Below are 17,828 nucleotides of genomic sequence, written 5' to 3'. Positions count from 1 at the left end.
TAAATCTTTATAGTTTTGTAAAATCAAGAAACCAATGTTTTTGTACTGGGATCCATGTTATATGAAAGTGTATTAAATATTAAAATACCTACATGATATTGCCACAAAGTGTGCCACATACTTACATTTCATTGCCTCAGTGCCATTAAATTGCCCGTGGATTGCCACATAATTTTCTTTTCACTACTGTATAGTTTAGTCCTACTTTGCTGCATAAACTCAGTGGTGTTGAATATAGGATACATTTATAAATATGGAGCCTATTTTAATCTCCAACAAAATTTAATTTAGGTGCACCTTTCCTGCCAATCACCATCGGAGATAATGGCTAAAACGTCAGAAATGTACTCTTTATTAACCATTAGTTTTTTTCATATTTCCTTGTAGATACCACTCATAAAAGATGAGGACCTTGGTTGTGGTGTCCTGCCTTCTGGCCTTAGCCGTCTGCATTGCGGTGAGTGATGATGTGTGGGACATTAGTAGACATGTAATACTTTGTTAATCTCACTCTACATTGTTTTTAGTGAGAATATTGTTTGTGCTTCTGTTGATAAGTAGATAGCTCCCTTTTCATATGTGTGGTAGTCTGACTCCCAAAAATGGGAATTCAAACACGTCCTACTGCACTCTTATGGCTCAAATGGTGATTTTGGATTGTCCGGGTGCTTGAAGTGTTTCAATATTTGTCTGTGCTTGAGAATTACATTAAATATTGAACAGTCTTGAAGTGATGATAGGGCATGTGCAGTGTGTGATATTTTGTTTTGAAATTGCATAAGTTGCAGGTGGACAGCACCAGTTTATACCAGTGTTTGGAAAAACCACTCTGAATTATCCAAAGCTAATATAAGTGATATTACTATACTGGTTGTTAAAGCCTCTACTGTGCAGCGTGGGCTGATAAGGGGAGAGAGGGCATTAAACTAGCAGTGTGCACTCCGAAAATTCTTTTAGCACACATCAAGACTTGAGAACAAAACAGTTTACTAAAATGAGAAACAAAAAGTGTAATATAATGGATAAAGTACCCCATGCCGTACATAATAGGGAAACCAAAGGAAATGATGGACGGAGCGTTGACAATACAAGCACTCACCCCCAGTCAACTGATCTGGGTTTAATCCATCACCATTCTTTAGCCCACTCTGCCACCCCAGTTCAGACATGGCCATATGCAAATCAGTCTGACCCTGTGCCTCTTGGGAACAGTCCAGCCCGAACTGCCAAGCCATGCCTTCCCTGGACTGTAAACAAGCTACCGAGGACCGGTTTCTGGCATTTCAGCCTTCTTCAACCCGGCTTGCTTGAATCCAGTGGCAAAGTGAGTAAGGGACTCACGTCTGAGCATACCCTGCCAACTTATAACGAACAAAGAAAAACCAAAGGAAATGATGGACGGAGCGCTGACAATACAAGCACTCACCCCCAGAAAATTCTTTTAGCACACGTCAAGACTTAAGAACAAAACAGTTTACTAAAATGAGAAACAAAAAGTGTAATATAATGGATAAAGTACCCCATGCCGTACATAATAGGGATATTGCAAGTCACTGAGGAGTTCCATAACCATAGTGAGGAATTAGGCCGAAGGCCGAGTTCCATTATGAGGTTATTGAACTCGGAGTTTACTTGCAATTCCCTTATCGTGTATGCTGGAGTATCTCGGAATACGCAGAAACACTTAGAAAGATTCTTGTGTTTCTCAATCTAAGAAGTGAAAAAAGTTAACATCTTCTTTCTCCTTGTCATTGTAACCTATTAAACAGAATAGAAAAAAGTAAAGCAACTTTCTGGCTTCGGTGCTTTAAACAGCTGCTTTAACAATGCTTGGTGACCTGACCTGCCTATCACTTTAGCTGCTGGCTATGGCAGCAGGCATTGTGAAGTCAGAACTCAACTGTAATTATGTATAAAAGTAGAGTTCTGACGTCTCTTCTTAATAATCGGCTAATGAGTGTGTCACTAGTTGCAGATTATGAAGAAATTAGAGATGAGCCTTTATACAGGGATTACAGAATCCTATGTATGATATTGGAATTTGAGAGAGAGGACCTCTATCTTTCATTGTTCTCCCTCTATGTCTTTAATGGAGCTCTCAATCTTCTGTGCTGGAAAGGTTTCTTCCTATGAAGCAACCACATTGCTTAGAATGTGGTCATAACATCATGCCACTTGATGTATGTATACAATGTTAAAATCAACTGGAGCTGCCTGCATTGAAACTGTTTCTCCAGCATATGAGCCTAATGCTCTCCACCCATTCTTTGTTCCATCTTGCCCCCTGCCATCAACATTTTGCTACTGCACTTCCCCTACTTCTGTCTTGGGATACTCTATAGGAGTTTTGTGCCTCACATGACTCAGGTACAACAAAAGGTCGCAATTCTGATAAAGTCCTATACATTATTTATCTGTTTGAGAATTAATAATGTACACTCTCGTTGCCTACTTTTTCCATTTCACTTTCAGTAGCGCCCATACCATAGACAAGGCCAATCAACTGAATTTCTCATTAGCTGCTACGTATACACACTTTGGTATTTCTACACCCAAGGTGCTTCTTTCATTGCTTCCTCTTCTCGATAAGAACATTTTACCAACAGCAGAATTAACTCACTTTTTATTTGCAAAAGATGTTTCATTGGCTGAAAAGATCACAAATTACTCTTCAACCTCTATTGATTACCTTGTTTTTCAAAGATGTTTTTGTACCAGGAAAAATATATGGGCTTCACAAATGTACCGAATTTCCCATCTGCCTTATAACAAGTGCAATATAGCCTATGAGAGTTGCAATATGGTGGACGATGTATCCGTCGTGTTTTGAAAAAGTATCTTGTCTGTCAAACTCCAAATAAGGCAGTTTTTTCTTGCATTTTCCACACTGTTGCATGGGACAACTGAAGTATGCAGTATAATCTTGACTCACTAAATAATGCTCAACTAGGCATGGCATATGATTGGCTGTGACTGACGCAGGACATAGCTATGTCAAGGTTCATGTTTCAGATTGTAATTAAATCGAAAGCCTCCTTTGAACCCATGGAGTCTGAAACACAGAGGTCCCTATTCTGGAAAGATTGACAGGTGTATTCTGGCAACCCACTGCTGTGCCTGATCAGAAGGAAATGGAAACAGCCAGGGTAATATTTGATCTTCAGGGGTTAAAAATAAAAATATGGAGTGTCTCTTTCTGTTCTCAAATACGTAGTGAGCCCTCCAAGGCCATGGCACCAGTTTTAACACATTTGCAGCTCAACCATTAGTGACTCTCCAGGTTTCTGTAGATGGAAAGCCAGTGTAACTGCAATTTCTCTGCCACTGGGCAGTAGGTGAAATGCAATTCGGTGCTGAAATGTGTTTTTACCTATTTAATGGGCAGTATGTCACCACTGGCGGTTTTTACCATTTATCACATAACAGCACCACATTTTGGAAAGGAAGTCCTACAATAGACTGTTGATAACGTCACGCTCCCAGAATAATGGTGAATGAGTGAGCTGTGTGTGAAATGCACATGGCAGATTGTACCTTATTTTGGCCCTATTTTGCAGCAGTTGTAAATTAACAAATGCCTCATTGTCAAAGGAGTGGCATCTGAGACGGTGGTCAGGATAGCGATTCAAAGCTCGTCATTGGTAGCAGCTGGAACTCATATCACCCGATAATGCTTTTACATTCTCACTACAAATTAATTACAAAACTTTAGCCAATCTTTTTAATGGGATCACCGTGCATTTAATCCATCCTGATCAGAATGGTTTTATAGCCGGGAGGCAGCTTGGAACCAATACACATTTTTTAGTGGAGGCACTGGACTATTTGGAGACCCGGAAGATTCCAGCATTAGTACTTTTTTTAGACGCCGAGAAGGCATTTGATTTGGTTATTTGGGAGACTTTATTTTGTATTTTATCGCAATATGGCATACCCTCTAAAATTACAGGGTTGTTTAAGAAATTATATATGAATGCAGAGTCCAATATTATCATTAATGCCACTCAGGTCCGCAAAGCAAAAGTTAAAAGGGAACCAGACAAGTATGCCCGGTATCCCCGGTGCCATTCGCCTTTTTTATTGAGCCTCTCGCGATAGCAATCAGGAATAATGAGGATATTTGCCCTCCGCTTCCAACCTTGGGTAAAGTTAAATTATACACCAATGACATTATGCTTATTATAAAGCCGGAGGAGGAAGTGCAGTCAAAAGTCTTCCAGATTTTTTACCTTTATGAGTCGTTCGGTGGCTACAAAATTAATAAAAGAAAAACAGAAATAATTTTGTGTGGGTGTGCATCCAGGGTTTTACACCCCGATATTCTTCTGTGCCTAAATTCTAATCCCAAGAGGTACCTAGGGTCTATTTTTGCCATTCATTTCGGAACTATATGATTTGAATTTTGTCCCATCGTTACGAAAAGTCCAGGACTTATTTACACAATGGAATTCTCTCCCTTTAACCATTCTCGGTAGGGTCGCTTTGATCAAAATGCCAGTGCTTCCACTGTTTAATTACCTTTTTTAAGCAATTCCCTGTGTTTTAGGGAACTCCTTTTTTATGAAATTAGAGTCAATGTTTACATCGTTCCTCTGGGACAAGAAAGTTTCCTGAATTGGACTTAGCACTTTATATGAGAAATTGGAAGATGGCAGCTTAGCGCTTGCCAATTTGAGGAAATACTATTTTGCATATTTTGCACAATACATGTCTAGATTTAAGCAGGGTTAACAGTCCGGTCTTTTTATTAACTTCTTCATGAATTTAATATGTAAAGGAATTCAGATCCACTGCCCATAATCAATATTCAGATCTCCTAAATTAGTAAGATATAAGTGTTTACATTGTTTTTTTAATAAACGTCAGGCATTTTGTAGACAGTATTTTATTCCAGTTCTTAATGTCACAACCCCAATAGCTGATCTTCTTCTTTCAGTAGGTATTAGAGATTTGTTTTTAATTACACAAAGGTGTCGATTCCGATCCGGTAAAATGCGCTCCGAATCGTCGTACGGGGCGTTTTTTCCCCGTACGAATCGTATCCGTAGACGTCCCGTACGTACGATGAAGTACGATCCGTACTAGGTGCTGAACTCCGTACGAGTCGTACAGGACTCCGTACGACTCAAATCTCCGTACGAATCTCACTCGGACCCCGCTGTACGCGACATCGCGGCTAGTTTTTACGACCCAGCAAGTACGATTCGTATCGGGTACGCACCGTACGACCCTTTTCCTACGGGAGCTGAAAACAGTCGTAAACGCACAGTTCGCGCCGAAACAGGTACGGAACGCCCCCCCCGGGTACGGCACGTACCCCCCATGATCGCAGGGGTACGCGCCGTACCCCTGCGATCATGCGGGGTACGTGCCGTACACCCAGCGTACATGGGGTACGCATCGTACCCCATGTACGGTGGGTGTACGGCACGTACCCCATGTACGCTGGGTGTACGGCACGTACCCCGCATGATCGCAGGGGTACGCGCCGTACCCCTGCGATCATGGGGGGTACGTGCCGTACAGAGTGTAGGTGATCGTGCGCTTTTCCGTACGAATCGACGTGTACCGTACGAATCGCGTCCAGGTCGGCCGATCGGGATCGGAATCGTCCGGTCGTACGGCGTCCGTACGAGTCGTACGGAAACGGCTCCGGATACGATTCGTACGGACGGGGATTTTACCGGATCGGAATCGACCCCAAAATTGGACCAAGGTTGGTTTTCATAAACTCTCCGATTTTCTCCGGAATGATAGATGGTTGAATGTTAGCGAAATGTCTCAATTAACCCCCAGCGATTTACTCCTCCTTGGGTCACATATTATTCTCAGTGAATTCTTTAGCAAACTTGATCTGCTTCAGATTAGTGGCCAGAAACAGTTAGTCAATGACTTGATGGAAGATAGGGTAGTGAAAAAGCCAGTGGTTTGGAAAAATTGCTTAGCAGCAGTTATAGGGGTTGATGCCATAACAAAATGGGGTAAAAATGAGGACTGAGGAAATTAAAGCAAATATGTGGTCTACAATTAATAATTTAAATTTTAGTTCAGTTAGAGGGGCTTACTGGAGAAGGATGTTATATTTCAGCAAGTGGCTATTGTAAAGAACTCCTTGATGTATCACCAAGGTTTATCCCAATCAATCGGGGCAGTGCTTCCGGTGCCATATTCACCCTGTAGCCAACTGTACTCATGTAATATTACAGTGCCCCTTGATCCAGAAGTTATGGAGCGATATTTTTGATTATCTGGCAACAGAATTTTTTATATCAATTGGGGTTAACGATTGACTGATAGTGTGGGGTTATGATCCAGATCTTCGGTTACCCGAGAAGTTGACTAAACTTTTATATATTGGCATGGATGTCGCCAGATCACTTCTACTTCAAAGATGGCAAACGTATTTAATTCCATCTAATATTGAATGGGTCCAGAAAATGGGTCAGGTTTAAAGAAGCGAACGAACCTATGCTTCACGAACTGGTGGACTTAAGAAATTTGAGAAGATCTGGACACTGTATTTTGACTGTGATCTCTAAAGTTAGTATATAATCTGCTGTTTCCCTTCAATCTGTCCTTATTTTCATGAATCTTAGAACCTGGAATTTTAACATGGATAATATACTTCATGTCATTTTATCAGTGTATTTGGAGGCAGTGGACATAAGTCTTGAGATTCTAGGTGTTCTTTTTATCTTACGGTTTGACAATGTTTTTTTAGGATCCTCCTGCTTATTAATTACTAGATGTGCTGTTTTTTGTTTAATTGATATTATCTATTACCCCTTCAGATGTTATTGATGAATTTTAAAGGATGTATATCTGGATTTAAATCTATGTATTTTATATGGTTTTCAATTTAAAAAAATTAAAAATAGTAGCAGCTGGACTCAGCATGGGAGCTGATGGAGGGGAAAGCGTTGTTATGCCATTGAGGCAGGTTTAGAGGGTAGCTGAACATTTCAGTGACAAGTGGTGAGTTAATGGTTGATAAAAGTGTCGCTCTTGCATTACATTGCACCTCAAATACACCTGACTACGGACATTTTTTTCTTCAACATTTTTGGCTTTCCTCGTTTCCAGGCCTTTGAACGTGATGAGAGGAGTGCAAGTGACAGTGGTGTAAGTATGAGACATTCTGCAATAGTTTCTTACATCCTTCAGTGACCCTGGCCTCTATCTCTGTATGCTTATTTTTCTTGTTGTTTCATTGTATCTGATTTGCCAGTCTTTATAAAATATTTTTTATGGACTGACTGTTGATAATATTCAGGCTTCTGGGATTGAATGATCTTACATTCTACACCACCTGGACCATGAATAAGGCACTTAAATAAAATAAAAGGAAGAAACAATTCAATTTGAATCAATGGTACTTACTTTGACTAGTATCCCATTCCATGTTTGCCAGGACTATGAGAGACATGGACCAATCATATCCACATTGTGACATTCTTTGAGATAGAACAGTAAATATCCACTGCTAATTCCCTGGAAAGGAAGACAAGTAATCCCAGAGGGGGTAGAGAGACAGTCTGGATCAATGTTTGATTTTTGACATTCCATTGACTTTTTACTTTACTTTATTCCTAGATACATTGGACAGATATGCAATATGTCAGCAATTCATATATAATTAAGTCTTAATGTGTTTTCCTGTTGAATCTGGCTAAATGGGTCCACTTCAGAGGTGAGTCCAGCACCTACTTTATGCACCTGTGGGGCATAAAGTGAATTAATTCAACCCGATATTTCTCTGACTTAGTATGCTATTTTCAGTCAGCACAGACCAGAAATAAAAGAGGAAAATCTTGCTCACTGTTTCAAATCAGTTATATCATAAAATAAAGAAGTAACCCAGAAAATAATCAGGTTAAATCAATTAACTTTTTGCTTCGCAGAAACATAAACTAGGCGCTGAGATTTGAGCTGCACCATTAAAGCCCATCATGATATGGCCCATGGTGTCCTTTTAGATATGTTCCAATGAATAGCTTGTATTGTAAAGGCTTGACGCATTATATCTATCTCACAAGTGTGTTTTAAAGTCCTGGGTCTAACTAAGCAGTCAAACTGTAATATTTCTACATGCGTATCGTGTTTTACTTCTCAATCCTAGACGAGTGAATCCTCTTAGTGCATGTTTTTGGAAATCAGGTTCATGATGAGGGATAAAACACTTTATAAATCAAAGCTCCATTCATCAGTAGAACAGATGCTTCACACTGTTTTGTTGTTAGACTGAAATCTTCGTGCTCTCATTTGTTCAGGCCTATGCGTGGGAAATAGGCACCTGTAATGAATATATTAGATCAATGGCAATGTGATAAACGAATGGAGAGCAGTCACTTTCTGCTGCAAGAAAATGTTTGATGATGGACTCCATAAATGTACCCTTTTTGGGTATAAGTCTCACATGTATTAATAATTGTAAATTCAAGTTTGGTATTCTAAAAACCTGAAGTTACACTCATAAATGGATCTACACATGCATAATATTAGCCCAAGTTGGTTGATATTGCATATTATAATTCCCCAGAGACAGGAAGTGGGCACTGCAGCAAAAGGATGCCCTGAAATTTTAGGAACAACCCACATACCAATGATTTTCTTAATATTGGTAATATTCACATTCACATGCTTGTAACCTATTGCAATCTTAGAAATGCTTGGATATTTAATCCTGTGAAGACAATAAGTACATCTCTTTCTTGAGTGTGAATGGGAAATCAAAATCCTCAAAACTGATGGAAAAGGAGAAGATCTTTATCATTTGTGAAAAATAATTTCCTTTGGGGAAAAATGATAGAAACAGAAATATGTGATTGTACGCATCAGATGGTATTATCCCATGTGCACTGGTACACTAAAAAAAAAAAAGACAATTGTGGAGAACATTTCACATTTATGTAAGAAGTGATTAATATATAGAATTATAGATAGAACAGTGAACATCAGAGATGTTTTTCTCCAAGAGGTCCTGAGTAACATCAATTAATAACAAGAGCAACGTTTGTGATCTCTATGATGTCAGTCAGAACCTCTTGATGAAAAACATCAGTGTTATTTACTTTTATTGAGCTTTAGTTTTAGGTTATGTATGATGCATAGAATCGTGTGCTCTGCTTTCAACTGTTGCTTGAGGACGAAGGTTTAATTGGGAGCCGTACATAAGATGGCCTCCCCTTCCAGTCTCAAATCCTTTAGGAAAACTGGCCTCCTGCTCCCCACAAACCCCAGGGAGCTTCCTCCCATTTCCTTACCATAGCAACATGAGTACCGGCACTGCCCTGACAGGTTCCCAGACTGCATAGTCACAGTAGTTTGGAATTCCTTTATGATGTAGCAACAATGGCAAACAGCTTTTGTCTTTCACTCTTCACTGTCATAGCAGTGGGTAATGAAAGTCTGGTATTTGGATAGAGACTTCAAATGAAAAGGATATATCATATATGGAATTATATATGGTAGATGGGTAACATCTTCATAATTCACTTTTAAAACTGCTATACTTTTATATTATGTATGGCCTTTAAATACATCTGCCCCTGCTTTCAACTGCTAGAGACAGAGGAGTAATGAGGAAGTCCTAGGCTCGCTTCCCTGTCCCAAATATTAAACAATATACAAGGGCTCCTGCCACTCATTCCCAACAACTCTCCATGCCTTCCTTTCCATAGCCTCAAGAAGGTGTGCACACTGATCGGTGGTGCTGCTTTGACAAAGCTTTCAGAGATCCCAGACAGAGAAGTCTAGAATTCTTTTCTGATGTAGCAACAGCGGTTAACAAGTTCTGTTACCCTTTATTGGTACATCATAGTAGTAAATTACTGGATTTAGAATCCAGTTGTTTATGCCAAAGGCTCTCTATAGGAACCACACATAACAAATAGAATTATTGATGGGTAACATGAAATATGGGAATGTTTTTTTCAATAAGGTGTTCAGAGGGCTATCAAATAGTGAGCAAGAGCAAAGCTCAAGCCGTCTATAATGTCACCTATCTCTCCAAGGTGAAAAAATATCACTGTAATCAATTTCTTACCCATCTATAATTTTATGTCATATATGGCTCCAAAATCAATTGCCCCTGCTTTTACCTGCTATATAGGGACAGAGGAGTAATACAGATGACCTGTCCTCCCTGTCCAAATTTAAGAAAAAGACAATTAGTGTCATCCTGCCGACCAACCTCACTGCTCTGTGCCTTTCCTCTCCTCCAGAAGCTGTGCTCCTTGTTTTCCAGCACTGGTCTGACAGGATCTCACAGTGCTCAGCTAGAGCAGCCTGGAATTTCTTTATGATGTAGCAACATTGTTTAACACGTTCTGTTACCCACTATTGTTTCATCATATCAATGAATTATTCGATTTAGAGTCCAGTCATTCATGCTAATAGCGCTTTATACAAGCCAAACATATCAAACCCTTTTTTGGAATACCTTTGTAAAGATTTGTGAAATCCTGCAATTCAGAAATCTACATCCATGTAAAGTAGTTAAGATTCTGTGCTAACATAATGTGGAGGAAAGCAGCAGCTCATCTCATAAGTATTTGCAATTAGGCCACTTTCAGGCACATGCATCTACCATTTTTGTGAGCGAAACGGTGCAGTTCGCAAAAATCAGCCATTTGCCCTCACAAAAAGGGATGCAGCAAGTTTCAAGGCACTCACAAGTTGAGAATTCGCAAATAATTGTGATGTCTCAAATTGTGATTACATTTAAGGAATCACAATTTGAGATTCCTTAAATGCAATGAAAGAACCACTTTAAAATAGCAATTTCGCTATTAGGGGGCGCAAATTACCATGAAGTTGAACTTCTTGGTAATTTGCAAAAACTTTGAAAAATGAACATTTGTGCATTTTTTAAAGTTTCATGTTGCGCACACACATGCCCTTAGAGCATGTGTGCGCAAAATATGTGCACAGATCAATTTCAGGGGGTGCAACAGGGTGCCCTTTTGACACCCCTGCACCCTGAAATTGCATACACAATTTGCGAGGACGTATTGGTACTCGCAAATTGCGCATGTAATTTCCCATTTATTCCAATGGGCCTGTAGGCCTTGGTTGATATGTTCTGCTTTGTGTGCATCTAATGAGAAAAAAACCTTGATACATATCTCCTAAGATTATAGTCTGATGTCTTTTTATGTACATCTGTATTATAATTTATTTGAATGTTGTATATTTTTTATTGTGTGTTCTGTTTCCCAGTCGCATGAAAAAAAATGGCAGAAGAAGCATCATTATCATCGTCGTACAACAACTCCAACCACTACTACTCCAACCACCACTACTCCAACGACTACCACTCCAACCACTACTACTCCAACCACTACTACACCAACAACAACTACTCCCACTACGACCAAGGCTTCCACAGCTCAAGGTTAAATAGGAAACCAGGTATGTGATGCATGCACCAATAAACAACATAGAAATATTTCATCATTTTGTGTGGGGACCCTCTTTTAAACAAGAGGCCAACAATCAGAAATCAACACAACCACACTAATGTTTCACCTTTGTCCTCATTTATAGCATTGATAGATATAGGAATAATGAAAGATGAAAGAACTCTTTATGGTGGTTAGAAAAACAAGCATGTTCACCAAAGTGTGTGTTAATAACACCAACCCCAAGGGCAGGTGCACAAATATACCTAGTAGCGCTATACTTTTGTTATAGCACAATATTGTACATAGTCCTACCACATTGCTTCCCTAGCGCTGTGAGTATTACAATAAAAGTTCTGATTACCCCACCCTCCCAAACAAGCATGTCTTTATTAAAATGTTATTAGATGCAAAATAGTTATTCACATGCTCATTTGGCATGAGGCCATATAATGTATAGAAAATTAGGTTACAGAAAGTCAATGACGCATCAAGCACATTCCAATCACTGTATTTAAACAAATCCAACATTTCTCAAAAATCAATCTCAATTTAAACAGTGGGAAGCAAATGAAGAAACAATATAAACATAGCTGACAAACTCCACTCTTCTCTCTCCAGCCTCTTCAGGACACTGGCTTGAACATCAGAAGATGTGGATTAAACATTTGGGGTAGTTTATTGTTAACTGGATGCAGATTGTGATCCCTTTCCAATACTGGTTGGTCACCGTTTATTTCAGTATGGCTAGTACTCTTGGGACTTTGTTCTTTCCATGCAGTAGAAACTCTTTTTTTTATGCTATCAGCAGCATCCTGTGTAAAGCTCCCACCTGATTATGTTTCTATTTGTTCAGATACACTTTATAAAACTAGGGGGCATATTATCAACAACTAGCGATATTTATCGCTAAAGAAGCTTAGCGACATTTTTTTCGCCAAGCATCACCGAATTTTATCGCAGAGATAACGTGCTATTAGCAACGTTTATCTCCAATGTGATAAAATAACCGGCGAAAGTGGCGAAATGTGTGAATATTGCTGGGAATCCAGCGATAATCAGACATTGTCCCTAACAGGGTCTTAACCTGAATATCCACCTCCCATTGGATATACAGGTTAAGAACTGGTCTGAGCAGGCGTTGGTTTTCAGCGATATTCGCGCTTAGCACAATTTTTTTCTCTCGCTATGCCTGCCTTGCTAATAGGCGATAGCAACTTTAGCAACTGCTTTCAGTCGCTAACTGGTTGGGTACGCCCACTTTGCATGTAATTAGCGATAAATATCGCTGACATGCAAAGCGGTCCCCAAACCGCTCTCTATCAACTAAAAGCTGTCGCTAACTGATGTTAGCGACAGCTTGCTAATAGGGCAATGAAATTATTGCCGCTTTGCGGATGAAAATGGCTGCAAAAGCAGCGATAATTTCATTTCGCCTGCCTTGATAATATGCCCCTTGGTTTTAACTACATGCAGATCACTGCACTGTTGAGGTCTTTGGTGAACCAGGTGTGCATCTTAGTATTTTGTAGTAATGCAAATTACACCCACCTTCAAAATGTTCATCTTGCACTGCCACTGGAAAGCATGAGTTGGGAAGAAAATAATCTGTAGCACCACCTCATTGAGTGATCCCAATTTATCAATCTTGGACATTAAAGACTTATTTTTATATTTCACTCTTTGAAATGTTGAGTGGAAAGATGCATTTCCTCTCATCCAGACTTCATAGCACCCACTGGGTGACAAGAAAACCTTTATTAACAATTCTAACCAATGACCCCAATGACCCTACCTGCAGGCCAGGTCGCTCCCCCACTGCTGCACAGCTCCGCCTGTCTGCCAGTGCCTCCCCCCCTTGCTGCTGCAGATCGCTAGTTCGATCCTGCTGTGCCCCTGATCGTGCTGACCGCCTGCCTGTGCCTGTAATTTGTTCCCAGTGGTTTTTTGGCGATTCTGCGCATTTTGTAATCTCTGTTCTGTCTGTACCGTGTTCTTTTGCAGTTTTTTGTCCCCTCCCGCCACTGTTCCCCTGTGGCCCCGTCCCCACCGCGCTCCCATTCGCCGCCCGCTTCCATTTCCCAGCTGCCCCTCCCTCCCACATCCCCTTATATGGAGGCCACGCAGCGGCCACACGCAGCGGGCGCGCCGCTGGTGCGCCAAAGGCAAGCCCGTCTGCGCCCGTCCACGCCTGGACCGCGCCCAGCGCCAGAACTCCTGGACCCCGAAGCCGCCACAACACCAGGCTGCACTACAACTCCAGCACCCTCCACGCACTCAACCCCGCACGAGATCACTCCTGCTACCAGGCCACCCCGAGGCGCACCCAAGGGCCCTTCACCTGCCGGAACTGCAGCCTCACCAGCATCTGGCCCGCCAAACCATCAGCAAGAGAACCTAACCACCTCCGATGCATCCTCCTCAACACCCGCTCCGCTCGCAAGCACGCTATTGAACTCGGGGACCTCCTCGACTCAACCGCCCCTGATATCGCCTTCCTGACGGAGACCTGGCTGAACACCACCTCGGCACCAGATATCGCCATAAGTATCCCAGAGGGCTACAAGATCTCCTGCAGAGACCGCACCAACGGATTGGGAGGGGGAATCTCCATCATACACAAGGACACTCTCAGAGTCTCAACCAACACCAACGACACCCTCGCCACCGCCGAGCACATGCACTTCCAGATCCACACCGACCCCAACACCACCCTCAGAGGAACACTCATCTACAGACCACCTGGACCCCGACCACAGTTCAGCGACTCCATCGCCGACCTAATCAGCACGGACTACATCCTCCTCGGGGACCTGAACTTCCACCTTGAGAACAACAACGATGGCAACTCCTCCGCCCTGATCAACACCCTTGTCAACCTGGGACTCAAACAACTCGTGACGACACCCACCCACGCCGCTGGACACACACTGGACCCCATCTTCTCCGCAAGTCCCCACGTCTCCTTCAACCACACCACTGAACCCCACTGGACAGACGACAGATGCGTCCACTTCACCTTCAGGAAACCCACCACACACCACCGCACCCAACAGACGCCACGCCGCTGCTGGGGCAAGGTCACCGAGGACCAATTGGCCACCACCCTCGCCCTGGGACCACCCGCCGACCCCGCCGACCCCCGACACCGCCGCCATCAACCTCAAACAGTGGATCAACTACTGCGCCGACACCCACGCCCCACTCAAGACCTCCGCCTCCAATCACACCAACAAGAAAGCCGCATGGTTCACCGAAGACCTCCGGACCTCCAAGCGCACCTGTCGGAAGCTGGAGAAGAAATGGCTCCACGACCGAACACCAGACAGCTACACAGCCCACAAGAACGCCACCCGCAGACACCACCAACTCATCAGGACCGTCTTCAAGGACCGCCTTCAAGGACCGCCTAGACAGCAACGCACACAACAGCAACGAGCTCTTCAACATCATGAAAGAACTCTCCAACCCCAGCTCCAACACCAACGACATTCCACCATCACAAGACCTGTGCAACTCACTGGCCACCTTCTTCCACTGCAAGATCACCGACATCCACAACAGCTTCAACACCACCACCCCCACGCCCACCGCAAAGACCACCACCCCTACAACCACTACCCGCACCAGTTGCCTGACCGCCTGGTCCAACGTCAGCAACGAAGACACCATCAAGACCATGAACTCCATCCACTCCGGATCCCCATCTGACCAATGCCCTCACCACGTTTTCAACAAAGCCAGCACAGCCATCGCACCCCATCTCTGGAAAACAATCAATATCTCCTTCGAGACAGCAACCTTCCCAGAGAGCTGGAAGCACGCCGTGAGCAACACCCTACTGAAGAAACCCAAGGTGGACCCCAACGACCTCAAGAACTTCCGGCCTATCTCCCAGCTCCCCTTCCCGGCGAAAGTCGTGGAGAAGATAGTCAACAGACAGCTGACCCGCTACCTCGTAGACAACAACATCCTGGACCCTTCCCAATCTGGCTTCCGCAGCAACCACAGCACCGAGACCGCCCTCATCAGGATCCTTATGGACAAAGGAGAAACAGCCGCCCTCATCCTTCTGGACCTATCAGCAGCCTTTGACACGGTCTGCCACCGCACCCTAACAGCCCCCCTCCATGACGCCGGAATCCAAGAGAAGGCCTAGACCACATCCTTCCTCTCCGGCAGAACCCAGAGCATCCGCCTCCCACCCTTCCGCTCCATGACCACCGAGATCATCTGCGGCGTTCCACAGGGATCATCCCTCAGCCCGACCCTGTTCAATATCTACATGGCATTGCTCACCCACATCGCATGACAACATAGTCCCAACATCATCTCCTACGATGACACCCAGCTGATCATATCCCTCACCAAAGACCCCCACACCGCCAAAGCCAACCTCCACAGAGGAATGAAGGCCGTTGCCGAATGGATGAAGGACAGCAGGCTGAAGCTGAATTCTGACAAGACAGAGGTACTCATCCTCGGCCCCACCCCCACAGCATGGGACAACTCCTGGTGGCCAACATCACTAGGAACAGCCCCAAAACCCACCGACCACGCACGCAACCGGGGGGTCATCTTCGACTCTGCCCTCTCCATGACCAAGCAGGTCAACGCTGTATCCGCTTCCTGCTTCAACACCCTCCGAATGCTCCGCAGGATCTTTAAATGGATCCCCTCCGATACGAGAAAAAACGTCACCAGGCGCTCGTCACCAGCAGACTGGACTTCGGGAACGCCCTCTACGCAGGAACAGCCAAGCTCCTGAGACGGCTCCAACGCATCCAGAACGCCTTGGCACGACTGATCCTCGACGTCCCCCGACGCGGCCACATCACGCCACACCTGAGAGGCCTGCATTGGCTCCCCGTCAACAGCAGGATCACCTTCAAACTCCTCATCCACGCACACAAAGCCCTACACAACGCCGGACCAGCATACCTCAACGACCAACTCAGCTTCTACACCCGCAGCCTCCGCTCTACCAACCTCACCCTCACCACAGTTCCAGGCATCCGGAAAAACACCGCCGGCAGCAGATCCTTCTCCTACCTCGCCGCCAAGACCTGGAACACACTCCCTACCAACCTACGACAGACCCAGGACCTGCTGGCCTTCAGAAAACTTCTCAAGACCTGGCTTTTCGATCAGTAGCAGCCCCCCCTACCTCCCCCAGCGCCTTGAGACCCTCACGGGTATGTAGCGTGCTTACAAATGTAATGATTGATTGATTGAATGACCCCTCAGTCATTCCCAGGGATAATCCTCTCAAACACAAGTATGCTTAACTGTGCTTTTTATAATTTGTCTTTTGTCAATTGTATTTATTACCTTCTAAAGCTTCCACCAATGGTTTTCAAACCGTACTTTCTCATCTCAACAATATGTTTATTCAATAACTATATTCAGAAAGAATAATAAACATTTTGGCTAGAAATTCAATATATATCCATAGAATCTGAGTATAAAAGATTATATACAGCTTGTCTGAATTGGATAGATGATAGCTATTGATTGCAAGTCCAAACACAGGATAGACAACCTACTATATTTACATATATACATCTCAACATATTCACACTAATGGACAAAGTGAGGGAATGGGTGTGCAAGAGTCATTTTGACAGGGGGAAGATAGTTGATGGGGTTCTGTCTGAATAGGATTCAAGTCCCTAGGTATGATCTGAGCAGCTTGAATGAATGGAATCGTGAAGCAGAATAGGGAGATTAGGGGGAACAAGAAAGGTTAAGATTAGTCACATGCAAGAAGCCGCATATGGAGTTAGCATTTTAAATTGGTTTCTATAATATAGATAATTTATAAGTATAGAAAACAGACTTAGAAGTTAATAATATTAATGAGTTGCATAATTTTCATCTCTGTTATGGACATTACTCTGGGTGCTGTGCAAAAATAGTTGAACTCAATGCTACATCTTCAATATACTATAAACTAATATGACTGTGTTTCTTTACAGAAAGAGAAAAGAGGTTCTGAAAAGAAGTGTGCGCTCTTTACTATCAGAAAGAAAACATCCCTTTTGGAATAAGTGGAGGTCTATCCTCCTAAAGAATGTAAAAAGCTGTATCTTATGTTTAGACTGTTCTTTTCAGGAAGATTTTCTTTCAATAAATCAATTCTTCAGAACAACATTGTGGCTTGATGTGTTTTCTTTTTTACTCTTCTTGGAAAAGTGTCTGCAAGTAGTTGTTTCCGGCATACTTATTTTACATTTCATAAGCAACAACTCAACCAGAGCTCACTGCAATATGTGGCTTTAGACACTACCTTTCATACTCAGGCTTTTAAGTTATCTTGAATAAAATATCTACCACATTTGGTAGGGTATACAAACACAGGTAAAGAACCCTGGTTCCAATATAGCTGTTTTTTAGGATTTTATTTGCCCTGTTTTGTTCACAAGA

General features: G+C 42.9%; 1 long non-coding RNA gene across 1 annotated transcript; it reads left to right on the top strand.

The window, feature by feature from the left end:
• The first annotated feature begins 386 nt into the window (after positions 1–386).
• LOC144819708 (uncharacterized) lies at positions 387–17,555 on the top strand. Its single transcript, XR_013607526.1, has 4 exons — positions 387–457; positions 7,084–7,122; positions 11,221–11,412; positions 17,381–17,555. It is a non-coding gene; the product is annotated as an uncharacterized LOC144819708 (long non-coding RNA).
• Positions 17,556–17,828: the final 273 nt, after the last annotated feature.

The sequence above is a fragment of the Lissotriton helveticus genome, chromosome 2_1, assembly GCF_964261635.1.
Source record: "Lissotriton helveticus chromosome 2_1, aLisHel1.1, whole genome shotgun sequence".
Lineage (NCBI taxonomy): Eukaryota > Metazoa > Chordata > Amphibia > Caudata > Salamandridae > Lissotriton > Lissotriton helveticus.
Note: the sequence above shows the minus strand (reverse complement) of the source record. Positions and strands in the feature narration are given on the sequence as shown.